This window comes from Dunckerocampus dactyliophorus, unplaced genomic scaffold (assembly GCF_027744805.1).
Source record: "Dunckerocampus dactyliophorus isolate RoL2022-P2 unplaced genomic scaffold, RoL_Ddac_1.1 HiC_scaffold_28, whole genome shotgun sequence".
Classification (NCBI taxonomy): Eukaryota; Metazoa; Chordata; class Actinopteri; order Syngnathiformes; family Syngnathidae; genus Dunckerocampus; species Dunckerocampus dactyliophorus.
Window position 1 is genome coordinate 95001 of NW_026559864.1, and position 20365 is coordinate 115365.

Consider the following 20365-nt stretch of genomic DNA (forward strand, 5'->3'; position numbering starts at 1 on the left):
AGCTGCCTGGAGCCCAGGGGCGGCTGCAAAGTCTGTGGAGAGCCGCTGTGTCCCTGGATGAAATGAGAAAAAGGGTGGAAAAATGGCAAAGTGTCAAGGGAGCTAGGCAGAAACCCATGCCGAGCTGCCTGGAGCCCAGGGGCGGCTGTAAAGTCTGTGGAGTGCCGCTGTGTCCCTGGATGAAATGAGAAAAAGGGTGAAAAAATGGCAAAGTGTCAAGGGAGAAATTCAGAAACCCAGGCCGAGCTGGCTGGAGCCCAGGGGCGGCTGCAAAGTCTGTGGAGAGCCGCTGTGTCCCTGGATGAAATGAGAAAAAAGGTGAAAAAATGGCAAAGTGTCAAGGGAGAAATTCAGAAACCCAGGCCGAGCTGGCTGGAGCCCAGGGGCGGCTGCAAAGTCTGTGGAGAGCCGCTGTGTCCCTGGATGAAATGAGAAAAAAGGTGAAAAAATGGCAAAGTGTCAAGGGAGAAATTCAGAAACTCAGGCCGAGCTGCCTGGAGCCTCAAAGCGGATAGAAATAGCGTGGAGAGCCGCTGTTAAGCCAGACGCCCTCTGGCGGACACAGGCAGGAGTTGCAGTAAATGCATTGAAGTCAATGGGCGAGAGTAAGCCATGCCTTGCGTCCTGGAGCCCAGGGGCGGTTCTAAAGTCTGTGAGAGCCGCTGTGTCCCTGGATGAAATGAGAAAAAGAGTGAAAAAATGGCAAAGTGTCAAGGGAGCTAGGCAGAAACCCATGCCTAGGGTCCTGGAGCCCAGGGGCCGCGGGAAAGTCTGTGGAGAGCCGCTGTGTCCCTGGATGAAATGAGAAAAAAGGTGAAAAAATGGCAAAGTGTCAAGGGAGCTAGGCAGAAACCCATGCCTAGGGTCCTGGAGCCCAGGGGCCGCGGGAAAGTCTGTGGAGAGCCGCTGTGCCCCTGGATGAAATGAGAAAAAGGGTGAAAAAATGGCAAAGTGTCAAGGGAGCTAGGCAGAAACCCATGCCTAGGGTCCTGGAGCCCAGGGGCCGCGGGAAAGTCTGTGGAGAGCCGCTGTGTCCCTGGATGAAATGAGAAAAAAGGTGAAAAAATGGCAAAGTGTCAAGGGAGCTAGGCAGAAACCCATGCCGAGCTGCCTGGAGCCCAGGGGCGGCTGCAAAGTCTGTGGAGAGCCGCTGTGTCCCTGGATGAAATGAGAAAAAAGGTGAAAAAATGGCAAAGTGTCAAGGGAGAAATTCAGAAACCCAGGCCGAGCTGCCTGGAGCCCAGGGGCGGCTGTAAAGTCTGTGGAGTGCCGCTGTGTCCCTGGATGAAATGAGAAAAAAGGTGAAAAAATGGCAAAGTGTCAAGGGAGCTAGGCAGAAACCCATGCCTAGGGTCCTGGAGCCCAGGGGCGGTTCTAAAGTCTGTGAGAGCCGCTGTGTCCCTGGATGAATTGAGAAAAAGGGTGAAAAAATGGCAAAGTGTCAAGGGAGAAATTCAGAAACTCAGGCCGAGCTGCCTGGAGCCCAGGGGCGGTTCTAAAGTGTGTGGAGAGCCGCTGTGTCCCTGGATGAATTGAGAAAAAGGGTGAAAAAATGGCAAAGTGTCAAGGGAGCTAGGCAGAAACCCATGCCTAGGGTCCTGGAGCCCAGGGGCGGCTGCAAAGTCTGTGGAGAGCCGCTGTTGCCCTGGATGAAATGAGAAAAAGGGTGAAAAAATGGCAAAGTGTCAAGGGAGCTAGGCAGAAACCCATGCCTAGGGTCCTGGAGCCCAGGGGCCGCGGGAAAGTCTGTGGAGAGCCGCTGTGTCCCTGGATGAAATGAGAAAAAAGGTGAAAAAATGGCAAAGTGTCAAGGGAGCTAGGCAGAAACCCATGCCTAGGGTCCTGGAGCCCAGGGGCCGCGGGAAAGTCTGTGGAGAGCCGCTGTGTCCCTGGATGAAATGAGAAAAAGGGTGAAAAAATGGCAAAGTGTCAAGGGAGCTAGGCAGAAACCCATGCCTAGGGTCCTGGAGCCCAGGGGCCGCGGGAAAGTCTGTGGAGAGCCGCTGTGTCCCTGGATGAAATGAGAAAAAGGGTGAAAAAATGGCAAAGTGTCAAGGGAGCTAGGCAGAAACCCATGCCTAGGGTCCTGGAGCCCAGGGGCCGCGGGAAAGTCTGTGGAGAGCCGCTGTGTCCCTGGATGAAATGAGAAAAAAGGTGAAAAAATGGCAAAGTGTCAAGGGAGCTAGGCAGAAACCCATGCCGAGCTGCCTGGAGCCCAGGGGCGGCTGCAAAGTCTGTGGAGAGCCGCTGTGTCCCTGGATGAAATGAGAAAAAAGGTGAAAAAATGGCAAAGTGTCAAGGGAGAAATTCAGAAACCCAGGCCGAGCTGGCTGGAGCCCAGGGGCGGCTGCAAAGTCTGTGGAGAGCCGCTGTGTCCCTGGATGAAATGAGAAAAAAGGTGAAAAAATGGCAAAGTGTCAAGGGAGAAATTCAGAAACTCAGGCCGAGCTGCCTGGAGCCTCAAAGCGGATAGAAATAGCGTGGAGAGCCGCTGTTAAGCCAGACGCCCTCTGGCGGACACAGGCAGGAGTTGCAGTAAATGCATTGAAGTCAATGGGCGAGAGTAAGCCATGCCTTGCGTCCTGGAGCCCAGGGGCGGTTCTAAAGTCTGTGAGAGCCGCTGTGTCCCTGGATGAAATGAGAAAAAGAGTGAAAAAATGGCAAAGTGTCAAGGGAGCTAGGCAGAAACCCATGCCTAGGGTCCTGGAGCCCAGGGGCCGCGGGAAAGTCTGTGGAGAGCCGCTGTGTCCCTGGATGAAATGAGAAAAAGGGTGAAAAAATGGCAAAGTGTCAAGGGAGAAATTCAGAAACTCAGGCCGAGCTGCCTGGAGCCCAGGGGCGGCTGTAAAGTCTGTGGAGAGCCGCTGTGTCCCTGGATGAAATGAGAAAAAGGGTGAAAAAATGGCAAAGTGTCAAGGGAGCTAGGCAGAAACCCATGCCGAGCTGCCTGGAGCCCAGGGGCGGCTGTAAAGTCTGTGGAGTGCCGCTGTGTCCCTGGATGAAATGAGAAAAAGGGTGAAAAAATGGCAAAGTGTCAAGGGAGAAATTCAGAAACTCAGGCCGAGCTGCCTGGAGCCCAGGGGCGGCTGCAAAGTCTGTGGAGTGCCGCTGTGTCCCTGGATGAAATGAGAAAAAGGGTGGAAAAATGGCAAAGTGTCAAGGGAGAAATTCAGAAACCCATGCCTAGGGTCCTGGAGCCCAGGGGCGGCTGTAAAGTCTGTGGAGAGCCGCTGTGTCCCTGGATGAAATGAGAAAAAAGGTGAAAAAATGGCAAAGTGTCAAGGGAGCTAGGCAGAAACCCATGCCTAGGGTCCTGGAGCCCAGGGGCCGCGGGAAAGTCTGTGGAGAGCCGCTGTGTCCCTGGATGAATTGAGAAAAAGGGTGAAAAAATGGCAAAGTGTCAAGGGAGAAATTCAGAAACTCAGGCCGAGCTGCCTGGAGCCCAGGGGCGGTTCTAAAGTGTGTGGAGAGCCGCTGTGTCCCTGGATGAATTGAGAAAAAGGGTGAAAAAATGGCAAAGTGTCAAGGGAGCTAGGCAGAAACCCATGCCTAGGGTCCTGGAGCCCAGGGGCGGCTGCAAAGTCTGTGGAGAGCCGCTGTGTCCCTGGATGAAATGAGAAAAAAGGTGAAAAAATGGCAAAGTGTCAAGGGAGAAATTCAGAAACCCAGGCCGAGCTGCCTGGAGCCCAGGGGCGGCTGTAAAGTCTGTGGAGTGCCGCTGTGTCCCTGGATGAAATGAGAAAAAAGGTGAAAAAATGGCAAAGTGTCAAGGGAGCTAGGCAGAAACCCATGCCTAGGGTCCTGGAGCCCAGGGGCGGTTCTAAAGTCTGTGAGAGCCGCTGTGTCCCTGGATGAATTGAGAAAAAGGGTGAAAAAATGGCAAAGTGTCAAGGGAGAAATTCAGAAACTCAGGCCGAGCTGCCTGGAGCCCAGGGGCGGCTGTAAAGTCTGTGGAGAGCCGCTGTGTCCCTGGATGAAATGAGAAAAAGGGTGAAAAAATGGCAAAGTGTCAAGGGAAAAATTCAGAAACCCATGCCTAGGGTCCTGGAGCCCAGGGGCGGCTGTAAAGTCTGTGGAGAGCCGCTGTGTCCCTGGATGAATTGAGAAAAAGGGTGAAAAAATGGCAAAGTGTCAAGGGAGCTAGGCAGAAACCCATGCCTAGGGTCCTGGAGCCCAGGGGCGGCTGCAAAGTCTGTGGAGAGCCGCTGTGTCCCTGGATGAAATGAGAAAAAGGGTGGAAAAATGGCAAAGTGTCAAGGGAGCTAGGCAGAAACCCATGCCGAGCTGCCTGGAGCCCAGGGGCGGCTGTAAAGTCTGTGGAGTGCCGCTGTGTCCCTGGATGAAATGAGAAAAAGGGTGAAAAAATGGCAAAGTGTCAAGGGAGAAATTCAGAAACTCAGGCCGAGCTGCCTGGAGCCCAGGGGCGGTTCTAAAGTGTGTGGAGAGCCGCTGTGTCCCTGGATGAATTGAGAAAAAGGGTGAAAAAATGGCAAAGTGTCAAGGGAGAAATTCAGAAACTCAGGCCGAGCTGCCTGGAGCCCAGGGGCGGTTCTAAAGTGTGTGGAGAGCCGCTGTGTCCCTGGATGAATTGAGAAAAAGGGTGAAAAAATGGCAAAGTGTCAAGGGAGCTAGGCAGAAACCCATGCCTAGGGTCCTGGAGCCCAGGGGCGGCTGCAAAGTCTGTGGAGAGCCGCTGTTGCCCTGGATGAAATGAGAAAAAGGGTGAAAAAATGGCAAAGTGTCAAGGGAGCTAGGCAGAAACCCATGCCTAGGGTCCTGGAGCCCAGGGGCCGCGGGAAAGTCTGTGGAGAGCCGCTGTGTCCCTGGATGAAATGAGAAAAAAGGTGAAAAAATGGCAAAGTGTCAAGGGAGCTAGGCAGAAACCCATGCCTAGGGTCCTGGAGCCCAGGGGCCGCGGGAAAGTCTGTGGAGAGCCGCTGTGCCCCTGGATGAAATGAGAAAAAGGGTGAAAAAATGGCAAAGTGTCAAGGGAGCTAGGCAGAAACCCATGCCTAGGGTCCTGGAGCCCAGGGGCCGCGGGAAAGTCTGTGGAGAGCCGCTGTGTCCCTGGATGAAATGAGAAAAAAGGTGAAAAAATGGCAAAGTGTCAAGGGAGCTAGGCAGAAACCCATGCCGAGCTGCCTGGAGCCCAGGGGCGGCTGCAAAGTCTGTGGAGAGCCGCTGTGTCCCTGGATGAAATGAGAAAAAAGGTGAAAAAATGGCAAAGTGTCAAGGGAGAAATTCAGAAACCCAGGCCGAGCTGCCTGGAGCCCAGGGGCGGCTGTAAAGTCTGTGGAGTGCCGCTGTGTCCCTGGATGAAATGAGAAAAAAGGTGAAAAAATGGCAAAGTGTCAAGGGAGCTAGGCAGAAACCCATGCCTAGGGTCCTGGAGCCCAGGGGCGGTTCTAAAGTCTGTGAGAGCCGCTGTGTCCCTGGATGAATTGAGAAAAAGGGTGAAAAAATGGCAAAGTGTCAAGGGAGAAATTCAGAAACTCAGGCCGAGCTGCCTGGAGCCCAGGGGCGGTTCTAAAGTGTGTGGAGAGCCGCTGTGTCCCTGGATGAATTGAGAAAAAGGGTGAAAAAATGGCAAAGTGTCAAGGGAGCTAGGCAGAAACCCATGCCTAGGGTCCTGGAGCCCAGGGGCGGCTGCAAAGTCTGTGGAGAGCCGCTGTTGCCCTGGATGAAATGAGAAAAAGGGTGAAAAAATGGCAAAGTGTCAAGGGAGCTAGGCAGAAACCCATGCCTAGGGTCCTGGAGCCCAGGGGCCGCGGGAAAGTCTGTGGAGAGCCGCTGTGTCCCTGGATGAAATGAGAAAAAAGGTGAAAAAATGGCAAAGTGTCAAGGGAGCTAGGCAGAAACCCATGCCTAGGGTCCTGGAGCCCAGGGGCCGCGGGAAAGTCTGTGGAGAGCCGCTGTGTCCCTGGATGAAATGAGAAAAAGGGTGAAAAAATGGCAAAGTGTCAAGGGAGCTAGGCAGAAACCCATGCCTAGGGTCCTGGAGCCCAGGGGCCGCGGGAAAGTCTGTGGAGAGCCGCTGTGTCCCTGGATGAAATGAGAAAAAGGGTGAAAAAATGGCAAAGTGTCAAGGGAGCTAGGCAGAAACCCATGCCTAGGGTCCTGGAGCCCAGGGGCCGCGGGAAAGTCTGTGGAGAGCCGCTGTGTCCCTGGATGAAATGAGAAAAAAGGTGAAAAAATGGCAAAGTGTCAAGGGAGCTAGGCAGAAACCCATGCCGAGCTGCCTGGAGCCCAGGGGCGGCTGCAAAGTCTGTGGAGAGCCGCTGTGTCCCTGGATGAAATGAGAAAAAAGGTGAAAAAATGGCAAAGTGTCAAGGGAGAAATTCAGAAACCCAGGCCGAGCTGGCTGGAGCCCAGGGGCGGCTGCAAAGTCTGTGGAGAGCCGCTGTGTCCCTGGATGAAATGAGAAAAAAGGTGAAAAAATGGCAAAGTGTCAAGGGAGAAATTCAGAAACTCAGGCCGAGCTGCCTGGAGCCTCAAAGCGGATAGAAATAGCGTGGAGAGCCGCTGTTAAGCCAGACGCCCTCTGGCGGACACAGGCAGGAGTTGCAGTAAATGCATTGAAGTCAATGGGCGAGAGTAAGCCATGCCTTGCGTCCTGGAGCCCAGGGGCGGTTCTAAAGTCTGTGAGAGCCGCTGTGTCCCTGGATGAAATGAGAAAAAGAGTGAAAAAATGGCAAAGTGTCAAGGGAGCTAGGCAGAAACCCATGCCTAGGGTCCTGGAGCCCAGGGGCCGCGGGAAAGTCTGTGGAGAGCCGCTGTGTCCCTGGATGAAATGAGAAAAAGGGTGAAAAAATGGCAAAGTGTCAAGGGAGAAATTCAGAAACTCAGGCCGAGCTGCCTGGAGCCCAGGGGCGGCTGTAAAGTCTGTGGAGAGCCGCTGTGTCCCTGGATGAAATGAGAAAAAGGGTGAAAAAATGGCAAAGTGTCAAGGGAGCTAGGCAGAAACCCATGCCGAGCTGCCTGGAGCCCAGGGGCGGCTGTAAAGTCTGTGGAGTGCCGCTGTGTCCCTGGATGAAATGAGAAAAAGGGTGAAAAAATGGCAAAGTGTCAAGGGAGAAATTCAGAAACTCAGGCCGAGCTGCCTGGAGCCCAGGGGCGGCTGCAAAGTCTGTGGAGTGCCGCTGTGTCCCTGGATGAAATGAGAAAAAGGGTGGAAAAATGGCAAAGTGTCAAGGGAGAAATTCAGAAACCCATGCCTAGGGTCCTGGAGCCCAGGGGCGGCTGTAAAGTCTGTGGAGAGCCGCTGTGTCCCTGGATGAAATGAGAAAAAAGGTGAAAAAATGGCAAAGTGTCAAGGGAGCTAGGCAGAAACCCATGCCTAGGGTCCTGGAGCCCAGGGGCCGCGGGAAAGTCTGTGGAGAGCCGCTGTGTCCCTGGATGAATTGAGAAAAAGGGTGAAAAAATGGCAAAGTGTCAAGGGAGAAATTCAGAAACTCAGGCCGAGCTGCCTGGAGCCCAGGGGCGGTTCTAAAGTGTGTGGAGAGCCGCTGTGTCCCTGGATGAATTGAGAAAAAGGGTGAAAAAATGGCAAAGTGTCAAGGGAGCTAGGCAGAAACCCATGCCTAGGGTCCTGGAGCCCAGGGGCGGCTGCAAAGTCTGTGGAGAGCCGCTGTGTCCCTGGATGAAATGAGAAAAAAGGTGAAAAAATGGCAAAGTGTCAAGGGAGAAATTCAGAAACCCAGGCCGAGCTGCCTGGAGCCCAGGGGCGGCTGTAAAGTCTGTGGAGTGCCGCTGTGTCCCTGGATGAAATGAGAAAAAAGGTGAAAAAATGGCAAAGTGTCAAGGGAGCTAGGCAGAAACCCATGCCTAGGGTCCTGGAGCCCAGGGGCGGTTCTAAAGTCTGTGAGAGCCGCTGTGTCCCTGGATGAATTGAGAAAAAGGGTGAAAAAATGGCAAAGTGTCAAGGGAGAAATTCAGAAACTCAGGCCGAGCTGCCTGGAGCCCAGGGGCGGCTGTAAAGTCTGTGGAGAGCCGCTGTGTCCCTGGATGAAATGAGAAAAAGGGTGAAAAAATGGCAAAGTGTCAAGGGAAAAATTCAGAAACCCATGCCTAGGGTCCTGGAGCCCAGGGGCGGCTGTAAAGTCTGTGGAGAGCCGCTGTGTCCCTGGATGAATTGAGAAAAAGGGTGAAAAAATGGCAAAGTGTCAAGGGAGCTAGGCAGAAACCCATGCCTAGGGTCCTGGAGCCCAGGGGCGGCTGCAAAGTCTGTGGAGAGCCGCTGTGTCCCTGGATGAAATGAGAAAAAGGGTGGAAAAATGGCAAAGTGTCAAGGGAGCTAGGCAGAAACCCATGCCGAGCTGCCTGGAGCCCAGGGGCGGCTGTAAAGTCTGTGGAGTGCCGCTGTGTCCCTGGATGAAATGAGAAAAAGGGTGAAAAAATGGCAAAGTGTCAAGGGAGAAATTCAGAAACTCAGGCCGAGCTGCCTGGAGCCCAGGGGCGGTTCTAAAGTGTGTGGAGAGCCGCTGTGTCCCTGGATGAATTGAGAAAAAGGGTGAAAAAATGGCAAAGTGTCAAGGGAGAAATTCAGAAACTCAGGCCGAGCTGCCTGGAGCCCAGGGGCGGCTGTAAAGTCTGTGGAGAGCCGCTGTGTCCCTGGATGAAATGAGAAAAAGGGTGAAAAAATGGCAAAGTGTCAAGGGAAAAATTCAGAAACCCATGCCTAGGGTCCTGGAGCCCAGGGGCGGCTGTAAAGTCTGTGGAGAGCCGCTGTGTCCCTGGATGAATTGAGAAAAAGGGTGAAAAAATGGCAAAGTGTCAAGGGAGCTAGGCAGAAACCCATGCCTAGGGTCCTGGAGCCCAGGGGCGGCTGCAAAGTCTGTGGAGAGCCGCTGTGTCCCTGGATGAAATGAGAAAAAGGGTGGAAAAATGGCAAAGTGTCAAGGGAGCTAGGCAGAAACCCATGCCGAGCTGCCTGGAGCCCAGGGGCGGCTGTAAAGTCTGTGGAGTGCCGCTGTGTCCCTGGATGAAATGAGAAAAAGGGTGAAAAAATGGCAAAGTGTCAAGGGAGAAATTCAGAAACTCAGGCCGAGCTGCCTGGAGCCCAGGGGCGGTTCTAAAGTGTGTGGAGAGCCGCTGTGTCCCTGGATGAATTGAGAAAAAGGGTGAAAAAATGGCAAAGTGTCAAGGGAGAAATTCAGAAACTCAGGCCGAGCTGCCTGGAGCCCAGGGGCGGTTCTAAAGTGTGTGGAGAGCCGCTGTGTCCCTGGATGAATTGAGAAAAAGGGTGAAAAAATGGCAAAGTGTCAAGGGAGCTAGGCAGAAACCCATGCCTAGGGTCCTGGAGCCCAGGGGCGGCTGCAAAGTCTGTGGAGAGCCGCTGTTGCCCTGGATGAAATGAGAAAAAGGGTGAAAAAATGGCAAAGTGTCAAGGGAGCTAGGCAGAAACCCATGCCTAGGGTCCTGGAGCCCAGGGGCCGCGGGAAAGTCTGTGGAGAGCCGCTGTGTCCCTGGATGAAATGAGAAAAAAGGTGAAAAAATGGCAAAGTGTCAAGGGAGCTAGGCAGAAACCCATGCCTAGGGTCCTGGAGCCCAGGGGCCGCGGGAAAGTCTGTGGAGAGCCGCTGTGCCCCTGGATGAAATGAGAAAAAGGGTGAAAAAATGGCAAAGTGTCAAGGGAGCTAGGCAGAAACCCATGCCTAGGGTCCTGGAGCCCAGGGGCCGCGGGAAAGTCTGTGGAGAGCCGCTGTGTCCCTGGATGAAATGAGAAAAAAGGTGAAAAAATGGCAAAGTGTCAAGGGAGCTAGGCAGAAACCCATGCCGAGCTGCCTGGAGCCCAGGGGCGGCTGCAAAGTCTGTGGAGAGCCGCTGTGTCCCTGGATGAAATGAGAAAAAAGGTGAAAAAATGGCAAAGTGTCAAGGGAGAAATTCAGAAACCCAGGCCGAGCTGCCTGGAGCCCAGGGGCGGCTGTAAAGTCTGTGGAGTGCCGCTGTGTCCCTGGATGAAATGAGAAAAAAGGTGAAAAAATGGCAAAGTGTCAAGGGAGCTAGGCAGAAACCCATGCCTAGGGTCCTGGAGCCCAGGGGCGGTTCTAAAGTCTGTGAGAGCCGCTGTGTCCCTGGATGAATTGAGAAAAAGGGTGAAAAAATGGCAAAGTGTCAAGGGAGAAATTCAGAAACTCAGGCCGAGCTGCCTGGAGCCCAGGGGCGGCTGTAAAGTCTGTGGAGAGCCGCTGTGTCCCTGGATGAAATGAGAAAAAGGGTGAAAAAATGGCAAAGTGTCAAGGGAAAAATTCAGAAACCCATGCCTAGGGTCCTGGAGCCCAGGGGCGGCTGTAAAGTCTGTGGAGAGCCGCTGTGTCCCTGGATGAATTGAGAAAAAGGGTGAAAAAATGGCAAAGTGTCAAGGGAGCTAGGCAGAAACCCATGCCTAGGGTCCTGGAGCCCAGGGGCGGCTGCAAAGTCTGTGGAGAGCCGCTGTGTCCCTGGATGAAATGAGAAAAAGGGTGGAAAAATGGCAAAGTGTCAAGGGAGCTAGGCAGAAACCCATGCCGAGCTGCCTGGAGCCCAGGGGCGGCTGTAAAGTCTGTGGAGTGCCGCTGTGTCCCTGGATGAAATGAGAAAAAGGGTGAAAAAATGGCAAAGTGTCAAGGGAGAAATTCAGAAACTCAGGCCGAGCTGCCTGGAGCCCAGGGGCGGTTCTAAAGTGTGTGGAGAGCCGCTGTGTCCCTGGATGAATTGAGAAAAAGGGTGAAAAAATGGCAAAGTGTCAAGGGAGAAATTCAGAAACTCAGGCCGAGCTGCCTGGAGCCCAGGGGCGGTTCTAAAGTGTGTGGAGAGCCGCTGTGTCCCTGGATGAATTGAGAAAAAGGGTGAAAAAATGGCAAAGTGTCAAGGGAGCTAGGCAGAAACCCATGCCTAGGGTCCTGGAGCCCAGGGGCGGCTGCAAAGTCTGTGGAGAGCCGCTGTTGCCCTGGATGAAATGAGAAAAAGGGTGAAAAAATGGCAAAGTGTCAAGGGAGCTAGGCAGAAACCCATGCCTAGGGTCCTGGAGCCCAGGGGCCGCGGGAAAGTCTGTGGAGAGCCGCTGTGTCCCTGGATGAAATGAGAAAAAAGGTGAAAAAATGGCAAAGTGTCAAGGGAGCTAGGCAGAAACCCATGCCTAGGGTCCTGGAGCCCAGGGGCCGCGGGAAAGTCTGTGGAGAGCCGCTGTGTCCCTGGATGAAATGAGAAAAAGGGTGAAAAAATGGCAAAGTGTCAAGGGAGCTAGGCAGAAACCCATGCCTAGGGTCCTGGAGCCCAGGGGCCGCGGGAAAGTCTGTGGAGAGCCGCTGTGTCCCTGGATGAAATGAGAAAAAAGGTGAAAAAATGGCAAAGTGTCAAGGGAGCTAGGCAGAAACCCATGCCGAGCTGCCTGGAGCCCAGGGGCGGCTGCAAAGTCTGTGGAGAGCCGCTGTGTCCCTGGATGAAATGAGAAAAAGGGTGGAAAAATGGCAAAGTGTCAAGGGAGCTAGGCAGAAACCCATGCCGAGCTGCCTGGAGCCCAGGGGCGGCTGTAAAGTCTGTGGAGTGCCGCTGTGTCCCTGGATGAAATGAGAAAAAGGGTGAAAAAATGGCAAAGTGTCAAGGGAGAAATTCAGAAACCCAGGCCGAGCTGGCTGGAGCCCAGGGGCGGCTGCAAAGTCTGTGGAGAGCCGCTGTGTCCCTGGATGAAATGAGAAAAAAGGTGAAAAAATGGCAAAGTGTCAAGGGAGAAATTCAGAAACCCAGGCCGAGCTGGCTGGAGCCCAGGGGCGGCTGCAAAGTCTGTGGAGAGCCGCTGTGTCCCTGGATGAAATGAGAAAAAAGGTGAAAAAATGGCAAAGTGTCAAGGGAGAAATTCAGAAACTCAGGCCGAGCTGCCTGGAGCCTCAAAGCGGATAGAAATAGCGTGGAGAGCCGCTGTTAAGCCAGACGCCCTCTGGCGGACACAGGCAGGAGTTGCAGTAAATGCATTGAAGTCAATGGGCGAGAGTAAGCCATGCCTTGCGTCCTGGAGCCCAGGGGCGGTTCTAAAGTCTGTGAGAGCCGCTGTGTCCCTGGATGAAATGAGAAAAAGAGTGAAAAAATGGCAAAGTGTCAAGGGAGCTAGGCAGAAACCCATGCCTAGGGTCCTGGAGCCCAGGGGCCGCGGGAAAGTCTGTGGAGAGCCGCTGTGTCCCTGGATGAAATGAGAAAAAAGGTGAAAAAATGGCAAAGTGTCAAGGGAGCTAGGCAGAAACCCATGCCTAGGGTCCTGGAGCCCAGGGGCCGCGGGAAAGTCTGTGGAGAGCCGCTGTGCCCCTGGATGAAATGAGAAAAAGGGTGAAAAAATGGCAAAGTGTCAAGGGAGCTAGGCAGAAACCCATGCCTAGGGTCCTGGAGCCCAGGGGCCGCGGGAAAGTCTGTGGAGAGCCGCTGTGTCCCTGGATGAAATGAGAAAAAAGGTGAAAAAATGGCAAAGTGTCAAGGGAGCTAGGCAGAAACCCATGCCGAGCTGCCTGGAGCCCAGGGGCGGCTGCAAAGTCTGTGGAGAGCCGCTGTGTCCCTGGATGAAATGAGAAAAAAGGTGAAAAAATGGCAAAGTGTCAAGGGAGAAATTCAGAAACCCAGGCCGAGCTGCCTGGAGCCCAGGGGCGGCTGTAAAGTCTGTGGAGTGCCGCTGTGTCCCTGGATGAAATGAGAAAAAAGGTGAAAAAATGGCAAAGTGTCAAGGGAGCTAGGCAGAAACCCATGCCTAGGGTCCTGGAGCCCAGGGGCGGTTCTAAAGTCTGTGAGAGCCGCTGTGTCCCTGGATGAATTGAGAAAAAGGGTGAAAAAATGGCAAAGTGTCAAGGGAGAAATTCAGAAACTCAGGCCGAGCTGCCTGGAGCCCAGGGGCGGTTCTAAAGTGTGTGGAGAGCCGCTGTGTCCCTGGATGAATTGAGAAAAAGGGTGAAAAAATGGCAAAGTGTCAAGGGAGCTAGGCAGAAACCCATGCCTAGGGTCCTGGAGCCCAGGGGCGGCTGCAAAGTCTGTGGAGAGCCGCTGTTGCCCTGGATGAAATGAGAAAAAGGGTGAAAAAATGGCAAAGTGTCAAGGGAGCTAGGCAGAAACCCATGCCTAGGGTCCTGGAGCCCAGGGGCCGCGGGAAAGTCTGTGGAGAGCCGCTGTGTCCCTGGATGAAATGAGAAAAAAGGTGAAAAAATGGCAAAGTGTCAAGGGAGCTAGGCAGAAACCCATGCCTAGGGTCCTGGAGCCCAGGGGCCGCGGGAAAGTCTGTGGAGAGCCGCTGTGTCCCTGGATGAAATGAGAAAAAGGGTGAAAAAATGGCAAAGTGTCAAGGGAGCTAGGCAGAAACCCATGCCTAGGGTCCTGGAGCCCAGGGGCCGCGGGAAAGTCTGTGGAGAGCCGCTGTGTCCCTGGATGAAATGAGAAAAAGGGTGAAAAAATGGCAAAGTGTCAAGGGAGCTAGGCAGAAACCCATGCCTAGGGTCCTGGAGCCCAGGGGCCGCGGGAAAGTCTGTGGAGAGCCGCTGTGTCCCTGGATGAAATGAGAAAAAAGGTGAAAAAATGGCAAAGTGTCAAGGGAGCTAGGCAGAAACCCATGCCGAGCTGCCTGGAGCCCAGGGGCGGCTGCAAAGTCTGTGGAGAGCCGCTGTGTCCCTGGATGAAATGAGAAAAAAGGTGAAAAAATGGCAAAGTGTCAAGGGAGAAATTCAGAAACCCAGGCCGAGCTGGCTGGAGCCCAGGGGCGGCTGCAAAGTCTGTGGAGAGCCGCTGTGTCCCTGGATGAAATGAGAAAAAAGGTGAAAAAATGGCAAAGTGTCAAGGGAGAAATTCAGAAACTCAGGCCGAGCTGCCTGGAGCCTCAAAGCGGATAGAAATAGCGTGGAGAGCCGCTGTTAAGCCAGACGCCCTCTGGCGGACACAGGCAGGAGTTGCAGTAAATGCATTGAAGTCAATGGGCGAGAGTAAGCCATGCCTTGCGTCCTGGAGCCCAGGGGCGGTTCTAAAGTCTGTGAGAGCCGCTGTGTCCCTGGATGAAATGAGAAAAAGAGTGAAAAAATGGCAAAGTGTCAAGGGAGCTAGGCAGAAACCCATGCCTAGGGTCCTGGAGCCCAGGGGCCGCGGGAAAGTCTGTGGAGAGCCGCTGTGTCCCTGGATGAAATGAGAAAAAGGGTGAAAAAATGGCAAAGTGTCAAGGGAGAAATTCAGAAACTCAGGCCGAGCTGCCTGGAGCCCAGGGGCGGCTGTAAAGTCTGTGGAGAGCCGCTGTGTCCCTGGATGAAATGAGAAAAAGGGTGAAAAAATGGCAAAGTGTCAAGGGAGCTAGGCAGAAACCCATGCCGAGCTGCCTGGAGCCCAGGGGCGGCTGTAAAGTCTGTGGAGTGCCGCTGTGTCCCTGGATGAAATGAGAAAAAGGGTGAAAAAATGGCAAAGTGTCAAGGGAGAAATTCAGAAACTCAGGCCGAGCTGCCTGGAGCCCAGGGGCGGCTGCAAAGTCTGTGGAGTGCCGCTGTGTCCCTGGATGAAATGAGAAAAAGGGTGGAAAAATGGCAAAGTGTCAAGGGAGAAATTCAGAAACCCATGCCTAGGGTCCTGGAGCCCAGGGGCGGCTGTAAAGTCTGTGGAGAGCCGCTGTGTCCCTGGATGAAATGAGAAAAAAGGTGAAAAAATGGCAAAGTGTCAAGGGAGCTAGGCAGAAACCCATGCCTAGGGTCCTGGAGCCCAGGGGCCGCGGGAAAGTCTGTGGAGAGCCGCTGTGTCCCTGGATGAATTGAGAAAAAGGGTGAAAAAATGGCAAAGTGTCAAGGGAGAAATTCAGAAACTCAGGCCGAGCTGCCTGGAGCCCAGGGGCGGTTCTAAAGTGTGTGGAGAGCCGCTGTGTCCCTGGATGAATTGAGAAAAAGGGTGAAAAAATGGCAAAGTGTCAAGGGAGCTAGGCAGAAACCCATGCCTAGGGTCCTGGAGCCCAGGGGCGGCTGCAAAGTCTGTGGAGAGCCGCTGTGTCCCTGGATGAAATGAGAAAAAAGGTGAAAAAATGGCAAAGTGTCAAGGGAGAAATTCAGAAACCCAGGCCGAGCTGCCTGGAGCCCAGGGGCGGCTGTAAAGTCTGTGGAGTGCCGCTGTGTCCCTGGATGAAATGAGAAAAAAGGTGAAAAAATGGCAAAGTGTCAAGGGAGCTAGGCAGAAACCCATGCCTAGGGTCCTGGAGCCCAGGGGCGGTTCTAAAGTCTGTGAGAGCCGCTGTGTCCCTGGATGAATTGAGAAAAAGGGTGAAAAAATGGCAAAGTGTCAAGGGAGAAATTCAGAAACTCAGGCCGAGCTGCCTGGAGCCCAGGGGCGGCTGTAAAGTCTGTGGAGAGCCGCTGTGTCCCTGGATGAAATGAGAAAAAGGGTGAAAAAATGGCAAAGTGTCAAGGGAAAAATTCAGAAACCCATGCCTAGGGTCCTGGAGCCCAGGGGCGGCTGTAAAGTCTGTGGAGAGCCGCTGTGTCCCTGGATGAATTGAGAAAAAGGGTGAAAAAATGGCAAAGTGTCAAGGGAGCTAGGCAGAAACCCCTGCCTAGGGTCCTGGAGCCCAGGGGCGGCTGCAAAGTCTGTGGAGAGCCGCTGTGTCCCTGGATGAAATGAGAAAAAGGGTGGAAAAATGGCAAAGTGTCAAGGGAGCTAGGCAGAAACCCATGCCGAGCTGCCTGGAGCCCAGGGGCGGCTGTAAAGTCTGTGGAGTGCCGCTGTGTCCCTGGATGAAATGAGAAAAAGGGTGAAAAAATGGCAAAGTGTCAAGGGAGAAATTCAGAAACTCAGGCCGAGCTGCCTGGAGCCCAGGGGCGGTTCTAAAGTGTGTGGAGAGCCGCTGTGTCCCTGGATGAATTGAGAAAAAGGGTGAAAAAATGGCAAAGTGTCAAGGGAGAAATTCAGAAACTCAGGCCGAGCTGCCTGGAGCCCAGGGGCGGTTCTAAAGTGTGTGGAGAGCCGCTGTGTCCCTGGATGAATTGAGAAAAAGGGTGAAAAAATGGCAAAGTGTCAAGGGAGCTAGGCAGAAACCCATGCCTAGGGTCCTGGAGCCCAGGGGCGGCTGCAAAGTCTGTGGAGAGCCGCTGTTGCCCTGGATGAAATGAGAAAAAGGGTGAAAAAATGGCAAAGTGTCAAGGGAGCTAGGCAGAAACCCATGCCTAGGGTCCTGGAGCCCAGGGGCCGCGGGAAAGTCTGTGGAGAGCCGCTGTGTCCCTGGATGAAATGAGAAAAAAGGTGAAAAAATGGCAAAGTGTCAAGGGAGCTAGGCAGAAACCCATGCCTAGGGTCCTGGAGCCCAGGGGCCGCGGGAAAGTCTGTGGAGAGCCGCTGTGCCCCTGGATGAAATGAGAAAAAGGGTGAAAAAATGGCAAAGTGTCAAGGGAGCTAGGCAGAAACCCATGCCTAGGGTCCTGGAGCCCAGGGGCCGCGGGAAAGTCTGTGGAGAGCCGCTGTGTCCCTGGATGAAATGAGAAAAAAGGTGAAAAAATGGCAAAGTGTCAAGGGAGCTAGGCAGAAACCCATGCCGAGCTGCCTGGAGCCCAGGGGCGGCTGCAAAGTCTGTGGAGAGCCGCTGTGTCCCTGGATGAAATGAGAAAAAAGGTGAAAAAATGGCAAAGTGTCAAGGGAGAAATTCAGAAACCCAGGCCGAGCTGCCTGGAGCCCAGGGGCGGCTGTAAAGTCTGTGGAGTGCCGCTGTGTCCCTGGATGAAATGAGAAAAAAGGTGAAAAAATGGCAAAGTGTCAAGGGAGCTAGGCAGAAACCCATGCCTAGGGTCCTGGAGCCCAGGGGCGGTTCTAAAGTCTGTGAGAGCCGCTGTGTCCCTGGATGAATTGAGAAAAAGGGTGAAAAAATGGCAAAGTGTCAAGGGAGAAATTCAGAAACTCAGGCCGAGCTGCCTGGAGCCCAGGGGCGGTTCTAAAGTGTGTGGAGAGCCGCTGTGTCCCTGGATGAATTGAGAAAAAGGGTGAAAAAATGGCAAAGTGTCAAGGGAGCTAGGCAGAAACCCATGCCTAGGGTCCTGGAGCCCAGGGGCGGCTGCAAAGTCTGTGGAGAGCCGCTGTTGCCCTGGATGAAATGAGAAAAAGGGTGAAAAAATGGCAAAGTGTCAAGGGAGCTAGGCAGAAACCCATGCCTAGGGTCCTGGAGCCCAGGGGCCGCGGGAAAGTCTGTGGAGAGCCGCTGTGTCCCTGGATGAAATGAGAAAAAAGGTGAAAAAATGGCAAAGTGTCAAGGGAGCTAGGCAGAAACCCATGCCTAGGGTCCTGGAGCCCAGGGGCCGCGGGAAAGTCTGTGGAGAGCCGCTGTGTCCCTGGATGAAATGAGAAAAAGGGTGAAAAAATGGCAAAGTGTCAAGGGAGCTAGGCAGAAACCCATGCCTAGGGTCCTGGAGCCCAGGGGCCGCGGGAAAGTCTGTGGAGAGCCGCTGTGTCCCTGGATGAAATGAGAAAAAGGGTGAAAAAATGGCAAAGTGTCAAGGGAGCTAGGCAGAAACCCATGCCTAGGGTCCTGGAGCCCAGGGGCCGCGGGAAAGTCTGTGGAGAGCCGCTGTGTCCCTGGATGAAATGAGAAAAAAGGTGAAAAAATGGCAAAGTGTCAAGGGAGCTAGGCAGAAACCCATGCCGAGCTGCCTGGAGCCCAGGGGCGGCTGCAAAGTCTGTGGAGAGCCGCTGTGTCCCTGGATGAAATGAGAAAAAAGGTGAAAAAATGGCAAAGTGTCAAGGGAGAAATTCAGAAACCCAGGCCGAGCTGGCTGGAGCCCAGGGGCGGCTGCAAAGTCTGTGGAGAGCCGCTGTGTCCCTGGATGAAATGAGAAAAAAGGTGAAAAAATGGCAAAGTGTCAAGGGAGAAATTCAGAAACTCAGGCCGAGCTGCCTGGAGCCTCAAAGCGGATAGAAATAGCGTGGAGAGCCGCTGTTAAGCCAGACGCCCTCTGGCGGACACAGGCAGGAGTTGCAGTAAATGCATTGAAGTCAATGGGCGAGAGTAAGCCATGCCTTGCGTCCTGGAGCCCAGGGGCGGTTCTAAAGTCTGTGAGAGCCGCTGTGTCCCTGGATGAAATGAGAAAAAGAGTGAAAAAATGGCAAAGTGTCAAGGGAGCTAGGCAGAAACCCATGCCTAGGGTCCTGGAGCCCAGGGGCCGCGGGAAAGTCTGTGGAGAGCCGCTGTGTCCCTGGATGAAATGAGAAAAAGGGTGAAAAAATGGCAAAGTGTCAAGGGAGAAATTCAGAAACTCAGGCCGAGCTGCCTGGAGCCCAGGGGCGGCTGTAAAGTCTGTGGAGAGCCGCTGTGTCCCTGGATGAAATGAGAAAAAGGGTGAAAAAATGGCAAAGTGTCAAGGGAGCTAGGCAGAAACCCATGCCGAGCTGCCTGGAGCCCAGGGGCGGCTGTAAAGTCTGTGGAGTGCCGCTGTGTCCCTGGATGAAATGAGAAAAAGGGTGAAAAAATGGCAAAGTGTCAAGGGAGAAATTCAGAAACTCAGGCCGAGCTGCCTGGAGCCCAGGGGCGGCTGCAAAGTCTGTGGAGTGCCGCTGTGTCCCTGGATGAAATGAGAAAAAGGGTGGAAAAATGGCAAAGTGTCAAGGGAGAAATTCAGAAACCCATGCCTAGGGTCCTGGAGCCCAGGGGCGGCTGTAAAGTCTGTGGAGAGCCGCTGTGTCCCTGGATGAAATGAGAAAAAAGGTGAAAAAATGGCAAAGTGTCAAGGGAGCTAGGCAGAAACCCATGCCTAGGGTCCTGGAGCCCAGGGGCCGCGGGAAAGTCTGTGGAGAGCCGCTGTGTCCCTGGATGAATTGAGAAAAAGGGTGAAAAAATGGCAAAGTGTCAAGGGAGAAATTCAGAAACTCAGGCCGAGCTGCCTGGAGCCCAGGGGCGGTTCTAAAGTGTGTGGAGAGCCGCTGTGTCCCTGGATGAATTGAGAAAAAGGGTGAAAAAATGGCAAAGTGTCAAGGGAGCTAGGCAGAAACCCATGCCTAGGGTCCTGGAGCCCAGGGGCGGCTGCAAAGTCTGTGGAGAGCCGCTGTGTCCCTGGATGAAATGAGAAAAAAGGTGAAAAAATGGCAAAGTGTCAAGGGAGAAATTCAGAAACCCAGGCCGAGCTGCCTGGAGCCCAGGGGCGGCTGTAAAGTCTGTGGAGTGCCGCTGTGTCCCTGGATGAAATGAGAAAAAAGGTGAAAAAATGGCAAAGTGTCAAGGGAGCTAGGCAGAAACCCATGCCTAGGGTCCTGGAGCCCAGGGGCGGTTCTAAAGTCTGTGAGAGCCGCTGTGTCCCTGGATGAATTGAGAAAAAGGGTGAAAAAATGGCAAAGTGTCAAGGGAGAAATTCAGAAACTCAGGCCGAGCTGCCTGGAGCCCAGGGGCGGCTGTAAAGTCTGTGGAGAGCCGCTGTGTCCCTGGATGAAATGAGAAAAAGGGTGAAAAAATGGCAAAGTGTCAAGGGAAAAATTCAGAAACCCATGCCTAGGGTCCTGGAGCCCAGGGGCGGCTGTAAAGTCTGTGGAGAGCCGCTGTGTCCCTGGATGAATTGAGAAAAAGGGTGAAAAAATGGCAAAGTGTCAAGGGAGCTAGGCAGAAACCCATGCCTAGGGTCCTGGAGCCCAGGGGCGGCTGCAAAGTCTGTGGAGAGCCGCTGTGTCCCTGGATGAAATGAGAAAAAGGGTGGAAAAATGGCAAAGTGTCAAGGGAGCTAGGCAGAAACCCATGCCGAGCTGCCTGGAGCCCAGGGGCGGCTGTAAAGTCTGTGGAGTGCCGCTGTGTCCCTGGATGAAATGAGAAAAAGGGTGAAAAAATGGCAAAGTGTCAAGGGAGAAATTCAGAAACTCAGGCCGAGCTGCCTGGAGCCCAGGGGCGGTTCTAAAGTGTGTGGAGAGCCGCTGTGTCCCTGGATGAATTGAGAAAAAGGGTGAAAAAATGGCAAAGTGTCAAGGGAGAAATTCAGAAACTCAGGCCGAGCTGCCTGGAGCCCAGGGGCGGCTGTAAAGTCTGTGGAGAGCCGCTGTGTCCCTGGATGAAATGAGAAAAAGGGTGAAAAAATGGCAAAGTGTCAAGGGAAAAATTCAGAAACCCATGCCTAGGGTCCTGGAGCCCAGGGGCGGCTGTAAAGTCTGTGGAGAGCCGCTGTGTCCCTGGATGAATTGAGAAAAAGGGTGAAAAAATGGCAAAGTGTCAAGGGAGCTAGGCAGAAACCCATGCCTAGGGTCCTGGAGCCCAGGGGCGGCTGCAAAGTCTGTGGAGAGCCGCTGTGTCCCTGGATGAAATGAGAAAAAGGGTGGAAAAATGGCAAAGTGTCAAGGGAGCTAGGCAGAAACCCATGCCGAGCTGCCTGGAGCCCAGGGGCGGCTGTAAAGTCTGTGGAGTGCCGCTGTGTCCCTGGATGAAATGAGAAAAAGGGTGAAA